We start from the raw sequence: 19,919 nt of genomic DNA on the forward strand, positions 1-19,919 counted from the left end.
CTTAAGCAACCATGTAGACCCTTCGTTGTTTTTAAGGCTAGAAACATGTATCTAGAAAGGAGTCATGATAATGATAAGAAGTAACTCTAATTATCCCCTCTCTGTTGATTACGATGAACAACCATGTCTTTCTCCACCCTCTTTCCCTCATCTTCCACAGTAACACTCTGTGGACAAGCAAAGAGAGTGTGAAATGGAAAAGAGCAGAAAAAAGAGGCTGGGAAGGGACTTGTGGGGAGATTTGCAGCTGCTCCAAGAGCAGAGTATCCAAGTCAACAGAAGAGGGAGGCTTATGCTCCCTCCCTTTCCTCCCTCTCTCCTCTTCAAGCTTGTTTCTGGGACTTTTCTCTTCTAGAGCAAAATCCTGACAGTGTGCCATGCACTTGCTAAAGGATAATTACATTTGTACCCCCTGGGAGAGACAGGCTTGCTGTCAGCAGGGAGGAATCTGATGTGGAAGCAAACAGCAAACAGAGTTAAGTGCCCACATATGCATAAACATTGACAGCTCCTGAATTAAATCAGGGGGTAAAAATTTCTCTGACCAAAACTTTTCCTGGAGCTCCTTTCTACTTTGGGTTAGAAAAAGATTTTAAAAACTAATGATTACTTTACCAATCTACCCAGCTATGTTCTCTTCCGAAGAGCGAGAAATGACCAAAAACCCCTTAAGAGAAGGCAATGTATCCTGGTCTTCAGGACAACCCAGAACTTAGCACCAGGTGATCCAGAACTTATGTTAAGATTTCAGCTTAATATAAGGAAGAGCTTTTTAATAAGCAGGATGGAATTTTAAAAAATCAGCTATAGAAAGAGCTGCCTATGAATATGCTGAAATCCTCTTTGTTGGGTATAATTAAGCAGTGATTCTAGAGAAAATATTTCTGCTTTGGGTTGAAAGTTAGATGCTGTACGATATTCTCTAATTCTAAAATGATTATGTTTATATAGATAAAAAATTTAATAAACAGCCCCTGAGTAAAAAACGTTTGACACGATTTCCTGCCTTGAAATGATTATACAACATCGTGTTCCTATCTTCCCCAAACCCCAGTCATTCAAACTGTTTTCTCTCTACTGCATTGTTGTTATTTCTTACTCTCAGAGTTTCTCTCTCCTCCAGATGTTGTAAGGCAGAATGGGAGGGACACAGCAATATGAGATGTTTCTCCATCCAGACTACCTCTGAAAATTAACAAAGGGACTTTTTTTATTTTGGGATATTTTTTCCCCATTTATGATAGGAACACATCAGCAAGAAGCCTAAGAACCCTTTTCCTGCGCTAAGCAGGAAAAATCAAAGTTTTCATAATCCTCCTATGTATTCCTTTTCTATGTCCTTGACTCATCTCTTATATGATTTGTAGTGAACTCAGACCTTTCTGACTTTTTTTTTTTTTAAATAACTGAAGGTGGTCCTAATCAACTTTCTCCTCACCCTCAAACGCTATCCTTTTCTTGACCAGGTGGGGGCTCTTCCTCAGAGAAGGCCCTTCTTCTCAATACCCTGAAGTCACAGGCAGGATCAAACTATCAGTGGAAACTCAAGGGATTGTTGTAGTTCATCTTGGTTTTGGGTTGTTGTAGTTCATCCTGGTTTTAAGTAAGTCATACCCATTTCAGAAAATGGCAGTCTAGGGAAGGGAATGTTTGTTTTTTACATTCCTACTGTATTCTAGGTTCTAAGATGCACTTTATATCCTTATTTCATGTAGCTGTCACAATGACTCTAAAAGTGCTTCCTCTACTAAAATCCTTTGCACTTATTTTCCCTTGGGATCTCTGAGTTATGAGAAGACTCAGATTAGTCTTATTGTTGGAATCTTCCAAATCTGGGTGGTCTGCCTTGTGTTCGCTGACATCTTAGAAGTGGGAAATGAAACATCACAAGCGGGACCCAAGGGAATATGTTTAATCGATGCATATGTAAATAGCACTATAATGTTTCACCTCTTTTTCCAGTTTACATTTTCTTGTATCATCATTTTAGAGTTCCCACCAAGTTCATCTCCACATTCACGTCCCAGGCAAAGGGGCATTAGGAGAGAAGAAAATACTGAAGGTGCCAGTCAGCCTTCATCAGTGATGCATATGTTCTCCTTGGTGGTTTCATCCAATAATCTTATATCTTCCTTATGTATTCCAGTCATAGAACAGAATCTGCCCATGAGCCCTAAAAGGTTTCCAGATGAATTTTTAACTCTCTTTATGTTGTGGCTCCAATGATCATTTGAATATCTTACCCTGCCTCTTAGGGTGAGCCTCGGTGGATCAAAGGCAAACCAACGTTATATAACCTTATATATAGATATAGGGATAGTTGAAGACTAAATATCCTGAGGAATAAAGAAGCCTGCAGCAAGTTGTCATGGGTGTTTCTTGCTTAATAGATTAGGGTGTTTGGGCTGCAATAAGACCTAGTCCTATGGGACTAAACGTAAATGCTAGCAAGACATACAGTCATTCATTCCCTGTCCTATGTTCTTTGTGCAAGGAGCTTGCTTTAGCTTCTCCAACTGTGATTACTTTCTTTTAGGCAAACCTACACCCAACAATAGCACTTCAGTCTCATTTTATAGGTAAGGAAAGAGATTTGCAGAGTTTCACTAAGTTTGTCAGGGCTGTATGACTCGAGAGTCGCATTAAATGTTCAAGCTATTTGTAACACAAGTAGAAAAGACTCTTGTCCCTTCAACAATCCAAGATTATTATCTGCTGTCAAGATTCAAAGCCATTTTTCGTGTCCAACCCCCTCGACAAAGACTTCCAGGCTCTTGAAATACATGAAGTTTTCTCCATTCTCTGTGCCGTATAATTTAGTACCTAATTACATATTGTCTTATAAAGTTCTTCTAATTGCTTCAAGTGTGTTTGTTCTGCTTCTCCATTAAGTTTATCAAAGAGATCCTTGAGGGTAGCATCTTAGTTTTAATGATCTCTGTCCCTTTCCACCCTATCCATCTCCCGTTCCACTCCTAAACAGGGCAATTGAACCGTGAGGGCTGGTCCAGTCTGTACTATCCTTGATGCTTAGGACCATGGCAGTAATAAGGTATGACAGAAAGAACATTTGAAGGGGAGTGGACACCTGTGTCTCAGTGTTTTCTTTCCTTCTAGCCAGCTAGCTCTGTAACTGGGAAAGCAGTCTGCCTTCCCTGGGCCTGTTTCCTCATTAATAAAATGATTGCATTGAGCTGGTACTCCCTAATGTTCCTCCTATGAATCTATCTCTGTTGAAAGGAAAGGGGACCGTCACGAAGAAATCTAAGCTGAGATCACTGAATCCTATATATAGTTGGTAGACAAATGGCTAGAGAAAAATACTATAGCCCTGATTTTAGAAACAAGACTAGAGGCAGCTCTCGATCACATCTCACTTCCAGGAATGTCTCTTTGCCCTCCATCACATGCCATGAAGGTGGCAAATACATGAACCTAGAGGGAGGTTCTAAGAGAAGTCACACTTCTGTGAGCTCTATAGGACCACTGATAAAAACTAAAAGCGTGGATTCCCCAAAAGGAAATTGATAGACTGCATAGGTGCCTACATCTCCAGGGACCCATCATAATTCAACATTAGTTAAATGTACCATTAAAATCTCCAAATGAAATGTTAATGGAATTTTTGGGGGGTTTGAGGTTTTTCCAGAGTTATTTAAATTGCCTCTATCATGAATGACTTCCTGAATTAAAAATTAAATGGACTTTTAAGTATTTACTAATTAGATATATCTGTTATGAAGTAGGGAAAACAACTGAAATTCATCTTAGAAATATTTCATTTAAAGGAATACGGTATGTCTTCAAGATTATAAACGTTTCGTTAATAAATTCAGATACAGCTGGAATTTTGTGGTTCTTCTCAGATTTTACAGTCTTTAAGGTACCTTAGCTTTTTATCCTTTTGAGGTCTTTAAATGCTTGTTAAATTCACAACTGATGTAAAGTGAGGGTAAATGATGGTGAACTGCCAGGCATAGCAAGTTGAGAATCTTCTAGGGTAGGGCAGGATAGTGTGAAGCTTTCTCTTACCCTAATTAGCTAATTAGGCTAGAAATAGTGTGGCATGTGCATGAAATTCTGCCAGAAATGCAAGGAACTTACTGGTCCAGGTGCGTAGCAACCTTAGGGCCTTTTTTAGGGAAAGAACAATGTTGAGGCCCGTAAGACTCCTACTGTGGTTCAAAGGGGATCCCAAGTGTCTTCTCTCTTCTGCCCAGTACACCTGGCATCACTCCCTTTTCAGATAACTCCCAAATCCACCTTATTTCTTTGTGCTCTTTCACCCCATCTCCCCTGTCCAGTGGGACAATTGATTTCTCCACTTATCTAGAGATAAGGCCCTTCTTATTGTACAGGTCTTCTTGCCACATTTTACAGGGGAAAAAGCAAGGAATTCAGAGGAGAAGTGAGAAAAAAATAGAACAGATGGCAAATTTAGCTAAGTTCCAGAATAACATAATGACAATAGCAAGTGTTTATAGAGGACTCACTATGTGCTAAGCATTGTGTTCATCTTTCTATATGTATGTATCATCTTGTTCAATGCATTTTACAGTCTTGTGGGGTGAGTATCCTGAATACTGTTATCTATCAATGGAGAAAAAGAGGCTCAAGGAGATTATGTGATTTGTCCAATGGCAAATAGCCAGTAAGTAGCAGAATTGAGATTTGAATTCTGACTCAACAGCCCTGCTCATAATTTCTATAGTGCCTCTTGTCTAAAAAACAAACAAAAACTCTATAACTGCTTGTATCTATCTGAGATTGTCATTAGACTCCTTCTCTTCAATTTCTCTACTGTATGTCTTTCAGATGTCCTTCTCCAAAGTCCTTGCCCCCAGACTGAAAGACATGCTGTCACTTATCTCAACAAATGCCTCCAACCTTAGCACACAGACCCATCTGGGCCCCAAATAATAACCTTTGTCTCAGGTAGCCTGTTTGGAGCCCTGAGATCTCCATTTGGGGGAACTCTATCCCCTCGCCTCTCTCCCATCTAGGGGTGGTCCCTATGGGCCATTTTCTTATAATCTCCGCATCTTCTAAGTTTTTCCTATCTCTATTCTGGGCCACATTCTCATTGCTGACCAATTGAATTTGAAACAACCTACTCAGCTCAATTTCAACCCCTTGCAGCTAGTTTTAGGGACAGGAAAGAATACGGGCTTGGAGAAGAATGGCACATCCATAGACTATAAATATCCTGGCAGCCACAACAGATTAGAGATCAATTAAACCAACAAAAAAAGACCTAGAACAACCCTGAGGGCCTGGATTGGAGTTAGGGGAATGATAAATTCCTTAACAACCAACAGAAAAACTCCAAGTGCAGAAACCTAAAAGAACAGTGGGTTGAGTGTCCAGAGGATCTGCTTCTACCAACCCCAGAAGTGGTCTGGGACTATGGATTGTTCATCTCTATAGTCTAGTGCCTGCAGTGAGAGATGAAGAGTTTGGTGAATGAGAGAACAGAAAAAACATAAATGAACCAATGAAAGAAGTATGGCCATTACTAATCAGAGATGAGACACTGACATTGGAATAAGGCTGATGAAGTGGCCTGAAAGCACTGCCGTCACTCATGGACATGGTTGCAGGCTGAGACCCACTGACAGTCTATGAGAGGTAGGCATGACTCTTTGTGACATGGGTTCTGAGGTACTCATCTGAATCTAGATTCCAGATACATATCTGCTTCCAAACTTACCTCGACTCTGTGCATTTAAAACTTCCCTGGGCCCATGAAGTCCCATGATCATTTTTCTAGGTTCTTCTGGACTTTACCTTCCGCAGATGCAGCATGATGAAGTGGCACGGGCGTTAGCTTTGGGGGTTCAAAGCCCTTCCTGGTTAAGCCATTTACTAGCCTTGTGTCACTACGTAACTGAGTTAACCCTGCAGCCTTGAGGACTCCTAAAGCCTCTGCTATTGGACGGGGTGCTGAGTAAAGGCTCAGAATGCCAGTTCCTTTTTCATGTCTTGAGGGTACAAAGCCACCATTTCTCTAAAGTCACAAAGAAAATCATTGGTAGATCCAGAATTAAACTTGAGTCTCCTGTCCACACACTGCAGACTTTCTACATGAAGATAATTTTCACCTGAGGTGATCATTGAAGATAAAAACCAACTCACACTTTCCCAGCAAGTCTCCATATGATAATTTAATAGTTGAAAATCTAAAACTCAATTTATGAAGATAGTTTTCCACTTTCAACCATGCTTCTTGCAATAGAGTGATCCCTGAATTTCAGGAAAGTGACATCTTTGCCGCTGTCATCCAGGGGATGAGGTTTAGAATTTTCCCAACTTTGAGTAAACCCATGAAGAGCCAATGCCAACTCATCTCCATATCCCAGGCCTTTTGGTTGGCTTAGTGGTCCCTACCTGAACATCACATCTTTCATGCCTGCTTCTTTTTTGCCTATAGTTAATGAAGACAAGGGCCAGAAGCAAGAGTAAACGTAGCTGTCCAGTAATTCGTGACTTGGGGTTTATGTCCCCTCCTCTTCTCTCACAAATCCAAGGAATAACATTAAAATTGGGGTTCAGTTGCCTTTACTAAGGATGTTAGAAATAAAAAAGGGTGAGAAATCTGGAAGGATGCGCTTCAACGATCAATTGAAATAAAGCAAAAGATAATGGGGAGTTCACTCATTTTTAATTTCTCTGCAGCTCATAAGGCAATCATTAACGGACATTCGGGGCATTATAATAGTAGCTCTGAGGATCGGGCTACCATTTATTGAGCACTTACTGTATGTCAGGTTCTATGTTCTTGCAAACAAATTCAGGAAATAGGTTTTATCATTCCTACTAACAGAGGATGAAACTGAAGCTCAGAGAGTTGGGGCATTTGGTCAGATAATAGATGGCTAGTAAGTAGTCGAGCCAGGATTCCAGCCTGTCCATATCCTTTTCTAAATCCGATGATGCGTCTTCCACATTTCACCTCTTTCCTGGTTAAATCACAGTACTATTACCATAGAGCTTCGCAACCTCAGGGCTGAAAGTGACTCCCTCTAATCTTCAGGCTTTGGGTCCCCTCCCCCACCACTGAGAAATGCAATGGTTGGATTAGTGACCTCTAAAGATCTTTCTCCTATAGATGAATAACAGGCAGGAACTTAATCAGGGATGCCATTGCTTTTTAGTAAACAATGAAGCAGTTGTCGGTAATCCTGAGGAGGAAATGAGTTTGCTGATGGATATGGTTCAGACCTGATTTGGGGATAATGGGGGTATCTAATCTCTTTCCACATTTCATTAAATATCACAAAGCTTTGTGCGAGTTAGACTTGGGACCCAAGCTTGGCTGGTCTACTCTCTGTTTGACTTCATGAAGTACCTGCTGCCTACTCTTCTCATTGCACAGGCTTGTACTGAGAATGGCCATGTGCTTAGGCCTAAACATGACTTCCAGGGCCTATCTGGATGTCTTGGTCCAGGAGGCCTAAGACTGAAATGAGCTGAGACTTCACTCTGTAAAGGGCTGAGAGATTGGAGCAGACCTCACAAAGATCAGCTCTCTAGATCTGGAAGTGCTTGAATAAGAAGGCTCCTTACAGAGCTTGAAAGAGGTATATTCTGCATCAGTGAATGGAGAACTCCTTTGCTCTGTAGGCAGTAAACAAATCATGTTAGATATCTGAGAGGTATCAGAGATATGTAAGAAACAAGACAGTAGGAGAATAGAAACACATTCCGTAGAAAGAAAGCAAAATGCAGAGAGGATGGAGAACTTTTAGAGGGTTGATATTAAGATGGCATTTGGCTAAGAGATCCAGGATCATCTAAGTCCTACCAAGACCCACGTAGTCATTCCTTCTCACAAGGTCCTCAAGGCAAATATATACACAGAGAAGGGAACGAAATTAGCAAAAGTATGTGTTTTCTTCATCTGGACCTTTGGCTCTAAACCCCAATGTGGAACTCTGGCAGAACTGTTTGTGCCTAAAATAGAGGCAGCCTGGATCTAGATTTAAAGTTGTCTGGGTGGTCTATATCTGCACTGGCCAATAGAAATGTAATATAAGCCACATATGTAATTTTACATTTTCCAGTAGCCACTTTTAAATGACTTAAAAAACAAGTGAAATTACTTTTAATAATATATTTTATTTAACTCAAAATACCTAAAATATTTCATTATATAATAACCTTCAACATGTAATCAATACAAAAAAAATTATTAATGAGATAGTTTATACTCTTTTTGTCTCCAAAATCTGATGTGTGTTTTATACATAGAGCTCATCTCAGTTATCAGTGGAAATACTTGATTTTCTAAGTCACAGTTGAGAAACTAGGTTCATATACCAACTTGTTCCAAACATACTTGTCTCCCAATAACTAAATCTAGTATGTTTTAAATTCAAATTGAAATTAATTAAAATTAAATAAAATTCAAAATTCAGATACTCAGTCACAGTAACCATATTTTAATTTCTTAATAGCCAATGACCATAACCATATTTCAATTTCTCATTGTGGCTAGTGGCTACAATATTGGGCAGCTCATGTCTATATCCTTGCCTCATATCTGACCATAGCCCCCAGGGGTGTCTCAGATTTGTAGCCAGCAAAGAGAGTTCAAAGGAAGGGGCACTGAGCCTCAGGTGATATATAGATTTCCAAATTCCAACCCTAAGAACTCTAGTAATTTTCCATATCAGATTTGCAGCTTCTTTAGAACTAGATTAATAATAATAGCAATGTGTATACATTGAGCTTTTAATCTGTGTCATTGTATTTCATGCTTTTTGTTACTCAGAGAGGTCAAGTGACTTGCCAGAGGTCACACAACTAGTTAGTGTCTGGTCCAGGTTTTAAAGCTAAGTTTTTTTGACTCTAACACTAATGCAACCGTGCCTCCCCTGGCATGGCCAAGGCCACAGTCCCAGCATTAGAATTGCCAAACTGCAGTGATGCCTGAGCTTCTACTTGGTCTACCTGTCATGGTTATGGCCACATTAGAAGAAGACTTAATTCAAGAGAATGGCCTTGGCATACCAAGCCTTGACCTCATCCAGAATTAATGGAGTTCTCAGCAAAGAGCACGAATGCAATTATTGTCTTGGAATGAGTGTATCTTCTCTCCCATTGTCACAGTTCTCTAGGTCTTCCTAAAAGCCTTCAGAGGCTGACTTCATGCTGGACCCCGCATCTGCCCGGGCTTAATGGATCTGAGCTGTGTTCATTAGGCAACTTGCCAATGAGCACTTGAGAGGGGAGGAAAGGTCAACAAAAGCCTACCTTTAGCTAAAGGTTAACTTGTAGTGTAGTGCTTTTAAAATACCTGGCCACTGATTAAATTGTACTAACATCGATATGAACGTGAATGAACGTCATTGCCCAGCTCCATGCCTCCTTTCTTCTTGGAGTGGGAGGCATATCTTCCCTTCCCTCTGTGAAGTGGTCTTTGGAGAGGAGTTATGCTTAGGCCACAGGCTTCAAACAGCATTTCCCTGGTCTTTTCTTAAATATCATGTGGCTCTTGACTGAAAAGACACTCACCCACCACAGCTGAGCCTGGACTAGTAGACCCCAAGTGACCCTGAAACTGCCCACCACCTAGACCTGGATATAACCCCGTGAGCAAAACAGGGCCTTGGAGGGCATGCTGTAAATCATTCCAAACCTGGTAGAACAAACACCAGCCAAGGGCTAGTCTGGGGAGAAGCTGGGACAGCAAAAGGATTTAGGGGAAGGAGGGCAGAAACTAACATGAAGAAATGCCTATAATAAGTTAATGATTAGAATATTGTCTCTGGAGCAGGGTTTCTCAACCTTAGCACTACTGATATTGATATTTTAGTCTGGATGACTCCTTCAGATCTAAGCCCCTGACTCACTATGGGTGACCTGGGATGGCCCCTTTTCCCCTCTGAATCATAGTTCTCACTTCTATAAAATGAGAATAATGCCCCACTTCAGGTGCTGTGAGGTTTAAATGAGATAGTAGAGACAATTGGCTTATTAATAATAAAGACTAATTAGTTTAGGTGAAGAGTTTAAGATGTATTTTTTAATAACCAAAATAAGTCTATTTTGCAGTAGAGTATTATTATTCCCATTGTGGAAGATAGTATTTTCTTAAAGTGGCTGTAGTAATACAGTCTCACATGCTCTTCCCAACCTTTGCTGCACTCTCATTGGGAGGAAGATTCCACTTCTTCACCTCTTGAATCCAGGGGGACCCTTATAATTGCCTTGATGAAGAGAATGAAGTGGAAGAGATGATATATGATTTCTGAGGCTGGGTCATGAAAGATGCAGCTCTGTCTTGGACACAAGCCTTGACTGCTCTGAGCCGACCTATAAGAAATGTGGTTTTACCCAGAGCCACATGCTGGGCAGACCATGTGAGAGACCACACAGAGACAGAGAGAGATGTCTGAAGAGCCCCAGCACCCGGCCCTGACTGTTTGAGTCTTCCAACCCAGGTGCCAGACCTGTAGGTGAACAAGGCTTCAGGAGACTCTAGCCCCAGGCTGCAAGCTATCCCCATTTGATGCTGAGTAGAGCAGAACTGAGCTCTCCATGCTGAGCCCTGCCCAAATTGTGGATTCTTGAGTAAAGTAAATGTTGTTTTCAACACTCATTTTGAAGGTGGTTTATTGAACAAAAATAAATAACTATAGCAACCATTTGACCGGTGAAAGAATTGATTATCAGGAAGTTATATAGCCAGTGAGTATTCAGGCTAGAATTTGAACCAAAGATTGCCTGCCTCCGAAATGGCAGTTTTCCTTTCATGATACTTGCTCCAAAGATTGCAGGAGGGTGTCCTGATAGGTGAGAATCCAGGACTCAGCAGAGGACAGCACCAATAAGGTCTGTGAACAGGCCGGCTATACAGAATTCAACCCACTTGTACTCAGAGAAGAGGAGTGTGGCAAGAACAAAGCACACTTCAGCTCTAAAGAGTCTGGGGCAGTTGAGGGATTCTCCTAAAACAGAACAAAGCAGAAGACTTATTTTCAAAACAGAAGCGCAGATCAGGGCAGACCAGTATCAAAAGCATGTTTCACAGAATGAAGCTATTTAAATCTAGGTGCCTCAGGTAAGGATACATCCTGAGCTAGTGGTTTTCTGCCCCCGTTGCACACATCTCCTGGAGAACTTCTAAGAATCTTAATGTCCAGAGTCCTATGCCACCACTCTCCTGGGCAGAACCCAGACATCAGTGTTGTTAAGTCTTCTCAGGTGATTCCAGGATGTGGCCAAGCTGAGCTTGGCTGCTCTGGGAGTGAGGTTGGGTGAGATTGTAGGTCAGGTCAGTTCAGCAGAGCCTGCTGTGAGGGTAGGCAGGCTGCAGAGCCTGGAAAGAGACAAGGTTTGAGCATTACCTGCAATCACTGGTTTGCTTTATGACTCTGCGAGGTGAATTACAAATCAAACTTCGTTTGGCTTCCAGTGAAGATGAAGATTCAGCAGATTCAAAGACCCCATTACTATGCTTACTGGAGGAGACTTCTATTTGATTCACTGACCTGAATTTAGGCAGATGGGAGAGTGGTGCCTCTGCTGCAGGAAGGAGGGAAGGAGGGAGGCCTTTCTCCTCTCACTGGCTAGTGGGTAGAGAACAAGGATTGTTCTCCTTTGCAATGCTGAGAGGTAACAGTCAGTGAAATACTACCTTTTGACTTTTCTCATCTAATGTTTGAGGTAGGTTGCCAATAGTTGATAGCAGGATAGAGTGGAAAAGCCAGTTGCAGAGCCAGGAAGACCTGGGATTGATTTCTGGTTCTTTCTATTTATATGGCATGAAAAATACTCAATCTCTCCAAGATTCATTGCCTCCTTGGTCAAAGGAGAATAATCATAATATTGTCAGCATGAAATGAGCAAACATATAGACGTGCCAGCACATAAGGGACAATAATGATGTTGGTTGCATTCATTTACTCATTCATGCTTTCATACTTTTATTATTCATCTATTTTCTCCCTCCACTCCTCTTCACTCCCTCTTTTTTGGAACGTTAATAAGGAGAAGCAGGTGCCCTGGAAAGGAGCCTATAGCAGTGCATTATATTAGAAGTTTCTCCATTTGTCCAAACTCCCTCACCCCAATTCCTTGGAGACAGCACCACCTACTCTGGAAGCCCTCTGTCATCTCCTCCATCTGTGTAGGATTCCCTCCTCTCTGTTCCTACACTCCTGCGCTTCCCTATGTAATAACATCCACCATACTGAACCATAATGGCCCACCTACAATATCTTTCTTCTCCGTAGATTAGCCTAGCACTGGATGTCGCACATCACAAGTACTGAAAACAATTTCTGTCGAATAAGTTATTCCATAGACTGGTGTCACTTCCCCTTTCTGGGCCTCAGTTTCCCCATCTGTGAAATGAAAGGGTTGGAACAGCTGTATACGAGGAACGGTTTCAGCTCTAGTGTTCTATCTGTGAAGCTGGAGAGCAAGGAGCGGAAAGAGGAAACTGAGACAAAACAATGAATTTAGGAAGTGTAATTAGCTGGTACCAAGTCATCACTAAGTGATGCAAGTTAACTTGACCTGTTGTCATCAGGTGAGCAGGACAGTGACATCAGACCTGGGGCAGAAGCTCCTTAGGCAGCAGTGGTCAAGGTTCTCCAAGGGATGACAGGTAGGTCAGAGGAATTCAGATTCTCCAAAGAGGGGCAGGTGGAGTCCACACTTTTTCAGGTACCAGAACCAAAGAGAGGCAGGACATACAGCTGGGTGGGCTGGAACAGATTTGGGGTAAAGAGTCAAGATCCAGGACCTTCGTGGAGGGCTGAAACTCAGGGAACAAAGTGCTGTCCACAGCAGCCTGAAGAGACCATACCCCAGATTGGACCAGTCAGGAGCATGCACACTACCCAGAGCCTGAAGTTCCTTAGGGTGCTTCTTCCTTGGCCAGGCTCCTTGGGAAATTCAGAAGATGGGCAGGGAGGGAATGTGTGAGGGCTGAGAGGGCCTCTGTGGCCCCTGCTTTGGGGAGCTGGAAATTTAGGGGAACTGAGGCCTGAAATGGCTGGTGTCTCTGACGAACTTACTCAACCCGCACCCCTGTAAAACCTTCCCCTGAGAAACACATTTGCCCACAGCACACATATGTTATCACACCCTAGCGCTGGTCCATGCATGGCCCTCACACCAGCTCTTACTCTGACACCAACAAGGCTCACTTCAGAGACTCACACATGAACTTCTTTTCCATTTTTGTTGACATGTGTGAAACATCTAGAATCTCAGAGTAATATCCACATAAGCACACAAAGACACAGTCTAGACTCACATTATACAATGCGTGTACACACATATCTGTTTATGGGTCCCTATTCTCATGGAGGCACACACACACAGAAGATCAAGAGAGGTTATGCGTGCGCCTACATGCATGCTGGGTTCACCCACAAACAGAATCCAAACAAGCAAATGAAGCCTGTGGGTTTCCATCCACCTTGGCTTTGTCAGCAGGTTGTAGGATTCGTTAATCCTCTTCCTATTTGCATGCCCAGTGTAGAAGCATTGCTCTGCCCTTAGTCCACAAAAGCCATAAAAGCCTTCCTGGTCTTTTATAGGGACATTATTTTATGGCAACATTGTTAGCTGACATTTATGGGGATTCAATCGATAAATTAGATACTGCTTGTAATGATGCATGGTTGGCTTATATTTGCTTAAGAGGCCTAAGGACTTAAAACCCAAATTGGAGGTTTTAGACCTCTGCCTCTTTTCCTACCATACACACACACACACACACACACACACACACACACACACACATACACACACACACTATTGCAAAAAATGTTATTTTAGTCATTCTGGGAAGTAGTCTACTGCTTAGATTTTGTTTCTTCTTTGCTTTTCACGGAGGAAATTGGATGCGTGGTGAGCTTATAGAGATCATAGGCCTTAAAAGGTGGTATCTCCTGGGAAGAAAGAATGGAGGAGTGACTGGGGTCAAACCCTGACCTCACTGCTCTCCTACTCCTGGGTAGAGGAGAGAAGAGTCTGGACTCAGAGACTGAAAACTTTAATTTCTCCACTCAAGTCCCCACTGTTTGTGAGCCACAAGCCCCCTTGAGCACGGTTTGTGAATCTACCCCCATCTGAGTCAAAGGTGAGGCTAGAATTAGGATGGGAGGGAGGCCAAAGAGTTGTCCCCACAGAGACCAACTATCCTTCTCCTTCCACTGTGCTCTGCTACCCATTCAGCCTTAGGAAACCAACAGGTTCACAGAAAATTGTGGCCATCGAAGAAAGAAGCTGTTCCCAGGCAGTGACTACTCTTGAAAACACAAGTATGAAACATACTACTATAAAGGGTCAAAGCATTTTTTTACCTCCATCACCTTATTACTGCCTTTTTTAAAAACTCGGGTCAATGTTGGCATTTTGGGCTGGACTTTGTTTTCTTCAGGGAGTGGACTCGACGACCATTTCAGGGCAATGGATGTCACCCCATCCTTTGCTAAAACACAGCTCAGGCTGACTTCTTTGAGGAAACATAACTTCTTTCTACCTGGTGAATGTCACTAACATCCTTAAGCTAGGATCTTTGCTATCTGCCTTTGGGCTCTATATGCCCCTCTCCCTGCATCTCTACCAATCCAATTTCTACAGGCCTTTTAAGACCATTCAACAGTCATTGTCTTAGGAAGGCTTCCCATCGTGAGAACCTCATGTGATGCTCTCTGTCTTACACTAAACTTTCAAGTCTCTAGAGATTTCCCATCAAGGATGCTGTCGGCCCGGGCCCTAGACTAGGATATTAGCAGCCTGATCAAGACAATGAACAGGGCGCGTGAGAAACCCCCTCCCTCTTTCTGAGTCTTGGAGACTGGAGCCTGAGGGTGAGAAGGCCCTGGGAAGCCCCACCAGTTCTGCGATGGAGGCCCAGCCCTGGACAGAGGTGCAGTCTGAAGTGGGAGCACTGCGGCTTCAGGAGGACCCAGGTAGAAAATCCCAAGGGTCCTAAGGAAGGGGATTCTGCCCTAAGCCTAATGTGAGTAAATCCAATCCAGTTAAACTATCCACATTAGACTCTCACACAGTTTTCAGTCATTTCCACATCCCCTTTGGGGGAACACAGAATTTCTGATGCTCTTATGAGCTTCCCTGGGGCCCCGAAATATTGAAGGGGTTGACTCAGGTGGTCTCTGCCAGGCTTCATCACTCCTCCTCTTCTGTCATCCCAGGCTGGAGCCATATAGAGGGACCAGAGCATCTTGCTCACTTTCCCAGGCAACTCCCTCCTCCTGAAATAAACATAGATTCCCTCTGGCCTCCCCAGGATGCTCACCAGAATCCTGTTCTCTTGCTTTCCTCTCCAGGTTTCTCTCTCCTCCAGCTTTTGGACAGGCAGCAGGGAAAATGGCCCTGGTAGAGCTTCTTTCTCTTGTTTAGACTTGGATGTGTGCTCTTGACACTCTAAGGGTTTTTTTTCCTTCCAAACTATTGTGTCATTGATTTCACGAGTCTGTGATAAAATTCAAAAGCTGGCCCTACCTCAAGGGCAGTTGGTAAAGGATGCTGTGGTCCCTCCTGATCCCTCAGTGGGGGTATGGGAAGACAGAAGTGACACTAATACTTGGAGCAAAAATACATCTGTTAATGTTTCACGATATCATCCTGTCACACGAATAAGAAACAAATCCTTACAATAAAGGGCTTTCTGTGGAATAATGGAAATGTGTCCATGGCAGTGCAGGAACAGAAAACAGGGACATCTAACTTTTAGGGAACTGGGGCAGCTTCGTAAATGTGGCGAGTGCCCCACAGCTGGGTCTCGAAGGATGAGTAGGAGTCAGTCAAGCTGGCAGAGGGACAGCACGTACAGCGGCACGGAGGCGAGGGAAAGCGTGACACTGGGAAAGGCCAGGACTGGGATAAACTTCAGAGCTGGAAGTCTGGGTCAGAGTTCCAGCGGCACCACTTGCCCACAGGCAACGTCAGGTGAGTTGCTGCACCTCTCTGAGTCTTAGCTCCTTCGTTGGGAAAATGGCACTCCCTCTGGGAGCATGAGTTCAGGGACCTGGCCTCAGGTTCTGAAGCAGATTGTGAGAGCAGAGCCTCCTTGCTTTATTGAAAACCCTAAGGCCCAGTTCAGGTTGAGCAGGAATGCATGCTGTGATCTTTCAGTGACGTCTGCCAGTGTTCGGGGGACAAGGAACAACACACATGCCAAGTCTTCAGCATTTGTGGGCTAGTGACTAATAGGGAGTAAATATTAGCTAATAAGGGCGAAATGACGCAGTGCCTGCAAAAACATTTCTTACGGTGCTTGGCACATGGGAGCTGTGATAAGTGTGAGTCCTCTCTTCTCCTGGAGTTGTTTGGTCCAACAATCACTGAGCAAGGGGTGAACTCCTGCCTGACTTTCTTGAGAAACCTTGCAGTCTGCCCGGATCCAGGCCCCCTGCCTCTCCTCCTGGGCTCCACACCGATCTGGAGAGGAGGACCAGGGGTGACATGTGCGGGAGAGAGAGGCTGAGGCGGGTGGCTGAAGAGCTGGACAAAGGACTTTAATGGTCGGTAATTGCTTTTTCAATTGGCCTCCAGGTTGGAATAATCTCATTATATGAGCTACTGAACCCTGTGACTAGGGCTGAGAAAATGGTGTTACGTGAATCTACTCCTTTCATAAAGGCCACTGCAATTTACACATCTTCCTCCATGGAAGCCTTCCTGTGAAGGAACTCCTGCTCCCTAGGCTTTCCTGAAGCCGGGACGGGAGCATCAGGGTGACAGGAAAGTTGTTAATTTCTTTTTTAAAAAAGATTTTTTATTAAAATATAGCTAACATGACAATATTTTATTAGTTGCAGGTGTACATCATAGTTATTCAACACTTATTTTTGAAAAAACAATAAAAAAGGAAATTTTTTCTACCCTTAGTGGCCATATGTGCGTGTGTGTGTGTGTGTGTGTGTATTTGTCTGTGGTTTGTTTTGGAAATAGTACTCCCAGAATGGGATTGTGTCTAAGGGGCCATATGTTAATCCTTCAATGCATGCTCTCAGAATCTTTTTACGTAAACACATTCATCTTCCTCCCATTTTATCATATACTGTTGTAATGCCCTCTGCTGCCCTGAAAGAAAGATCCCAGGACTTGGCTGCTAACTTACATTCTTTGAACTTAGACAAACCGCTTTGCTTTTCTGTGGCTGAGTTCCCCAGTCTGCCCCGTGGGGGTACTACTGCCTGTCCAGATGGCCTCATGGAGCTGTGGTGAGAATCAAATGAGCTCCAACATCATCATGAGGAAAGGAGAGATGGGCAGCTCTAAAGCCGCGTTGTGTCCAGACCAGTGGTTCCCAAATTGTCTGCATTTTGGAATCAGCTGGGATCGTCAAACTCTACCGATGCCTGACACTCACCCCCGGACATTCTCCTATAATTGGGTGTGGAGTATGACCTGGGCATTGAGATTTTTTAAAAGCTTCCCAAGTGAATCTACTGTGCAGTGAAGTCTGAGAACCACTGAGGGAGACTGGGACTTTCCACAACAGCCAGCTCCAAATTCCCTGAAATGTCAACAGAACCCCTTGCCAGAAACATCTTAAAACTCAGTTTGGCCCGCTGCCAAGAACTTTCTCAACACTTTAGCCTGTAAACGGCCTCCTAATGAACCATGAATGAGCTTAAAAAATATCTCACAAGCCAGACTGTACAAGTGATTTTTTTTTTCCAAATACATAGATTTAGTTCATTTGCAAGAATTAAATGCAGAAGGTTAATGTCTGTGCTTGAGGAAGATTAATCTGAAGTCCTTTCCTACTCAGGTCCCCCCCACTCCCCGCTGCCATGACAGAGTATGAGATCAGCAGAAGGGGGCTCAGTTCCTAAGTGGATGTGGGAACAGACCTTGCTTTATGGAGAAGAATTTCCCGAGAGCTTATTCGGGTTCAGCAGGAATGAGTGCTGTGATCCATTAGCGGTGTCTGCGAGTGTGCAGAGATGGGAGAGACATATCAACTCTTTAGCATTCATACACGAATGAAGTCTGTAGCCAACTTTTTGCTGTGGTGTGGTAGCTGCCATTTATTCCTCAACGTGAACATGTCACACATAAGCTTTGCGGCTCGGTTCCCTGCTATACTGCATAGACTTCTGAAGGATGGCAGTCTTTGGGTTTACCATACTCATGTCGACTCATGAGATCCGTGTGCACAGAGATGTATAAACCTACTTAGACATGAGAGAGGGAAGGAGAGAAACCTCGTGCTCATCCCTCTTTATATCTAAGCCCTCTCGCCCTTTCTTCCCTTAGTCGAAAGGCTGCATCTAGCAAAAGCTCAGTCAGTCATTGCCCCTTAGGGCAAGCTTTAGTTAATGCTCTCAGAGGTGTGTGCATAAGACACCTGGGGAAAGGTGCTTTTCTCTACCTGTGAAACCACACTACTGGGGCCTTCCATAGTCCAGGCATGTATCACAGCAGCCACCACCTGCTGGCTGCCCTTTGCCTCCCAGTTCATTCAGCTCTCAATGCGTACACTCCCCTGGGAACCAGGTATAGAGGAGTGCCGGAGCACCAGTTTTAGAGATCAAGTAGCCCAGTGGCCTGCAGGTATTCAGGACTGGGCTGAGAAGCAGATCAGTCCATCAGAAAAAGCCAGTGCAGGCATGAGGGTATAAGCAAGGCTGCGAATTGGACCCAGAGGTCACTCTCAGAGGTCCTCAGTCCCAGGTCTGATTGGAAAGAAAGAAACTCAGGACCTTGGCTGCTGTGAGCCAGCCACTGGATCTGGGGATGGAGAGGACTTAGTTCTTTACCCTGCTGGACAGGGTAGAGGATGGTGACTGAAGTCAGGCAAGACAAGACTGGCACAGAAGAAAAAAAATGAATGAATAAATGAATATTTTGAAAAAAATACAACAATAAAGAAAGTTTGATTCAGAATCAGAGGAGGCCTAGATCTCCAGATGGGGACATGAGAGGGCAGGGGAGACAAAGGAAGCAGAGATGGGGATGAGGAAAGGTAGTCCTAACACTGACCGGGTACCTGTCAGGTACCAACAAGCCCTGTATGAGCCTCTCTCTACATGGCATCTCTTTGATGCCTCCCACTTCGAGGGAGACGCCACAGTAGATAGGACCAAGTATTACCTTCCACATTTTACAGAGAAGAAATAGGCCTGGAGAGGGTAATGATGTGCTCATTACCACACAGAGAGTAGGCGCCGATGAAGAGATGGGCATCCCACCTATCCCAACGCACCACCTGCCCCGCCCCCTGCCCCACCTCAGTGACACTCACTGCTCATGGCTCCCTGAGTGTCCTCTCTGTGTGCCTTTGCCCCAGGGGCTTTCTCTCCCTGAAATCTCCTCTCCCTACCACCCCAGGCTCTCCATTTAACTGGAAACCCATGTTCACGCTTTCGAAAGCCAACTCTGAGTCATTTCCTCTAGAAAGAACTTCCTTGGTCCATCCTTTTTATTCATTTGTCCATTAATTTATTCATCCACTCAGCATCCTTTCACTTAATACCTGTCACGTACCAGGTACGACACTAGATGCAGAGACACAGCAGGGAACAAAGTAGACATGGACCCAACCATCATAGAACCTAGAATATAATGAGAGGATAGACATTAAACCATGAGCTAGGCACATAATTATATAATGACCTTTTGTACTGATTGATTTACAGAGAAAACAGAGGATATTGAGTGTATTAAAAAGGTACTTAATTAGATTGAATCAAAGAAGACTGAGGAAGTCTTGGTCACTTCCTTCTCTGAGGAAGTGATGGTCAAGTTTCTACCCAAGGGATTTGGGATGCTGATGACAATGGCACTGATTAACGTTACTGAGTGCTTCCTGTGTGCCAGGTGCTTTCTCAGCACTTTGTGTGTATTAGCTCATTTAATCTTCACAACAACCCTGGGAGGTAGCACTATTATTATACCTGTTTTACAGATGAGGAAACTGA

This window comes from Pteropus medius, unplaced genomic scaffold (assembly GCF_902729225.1).
Source record: "Pteropus medius unplaced genomic scaffold, Ma_sr-lr_union100, whole genome shotgun sequence".
NCBI classification, from domain to species: Eukaryota; Metazoa; Chordata; class Mammalia; order Chiroptera; family Pteropodidae; genus Pteropus; species Pteropus medius.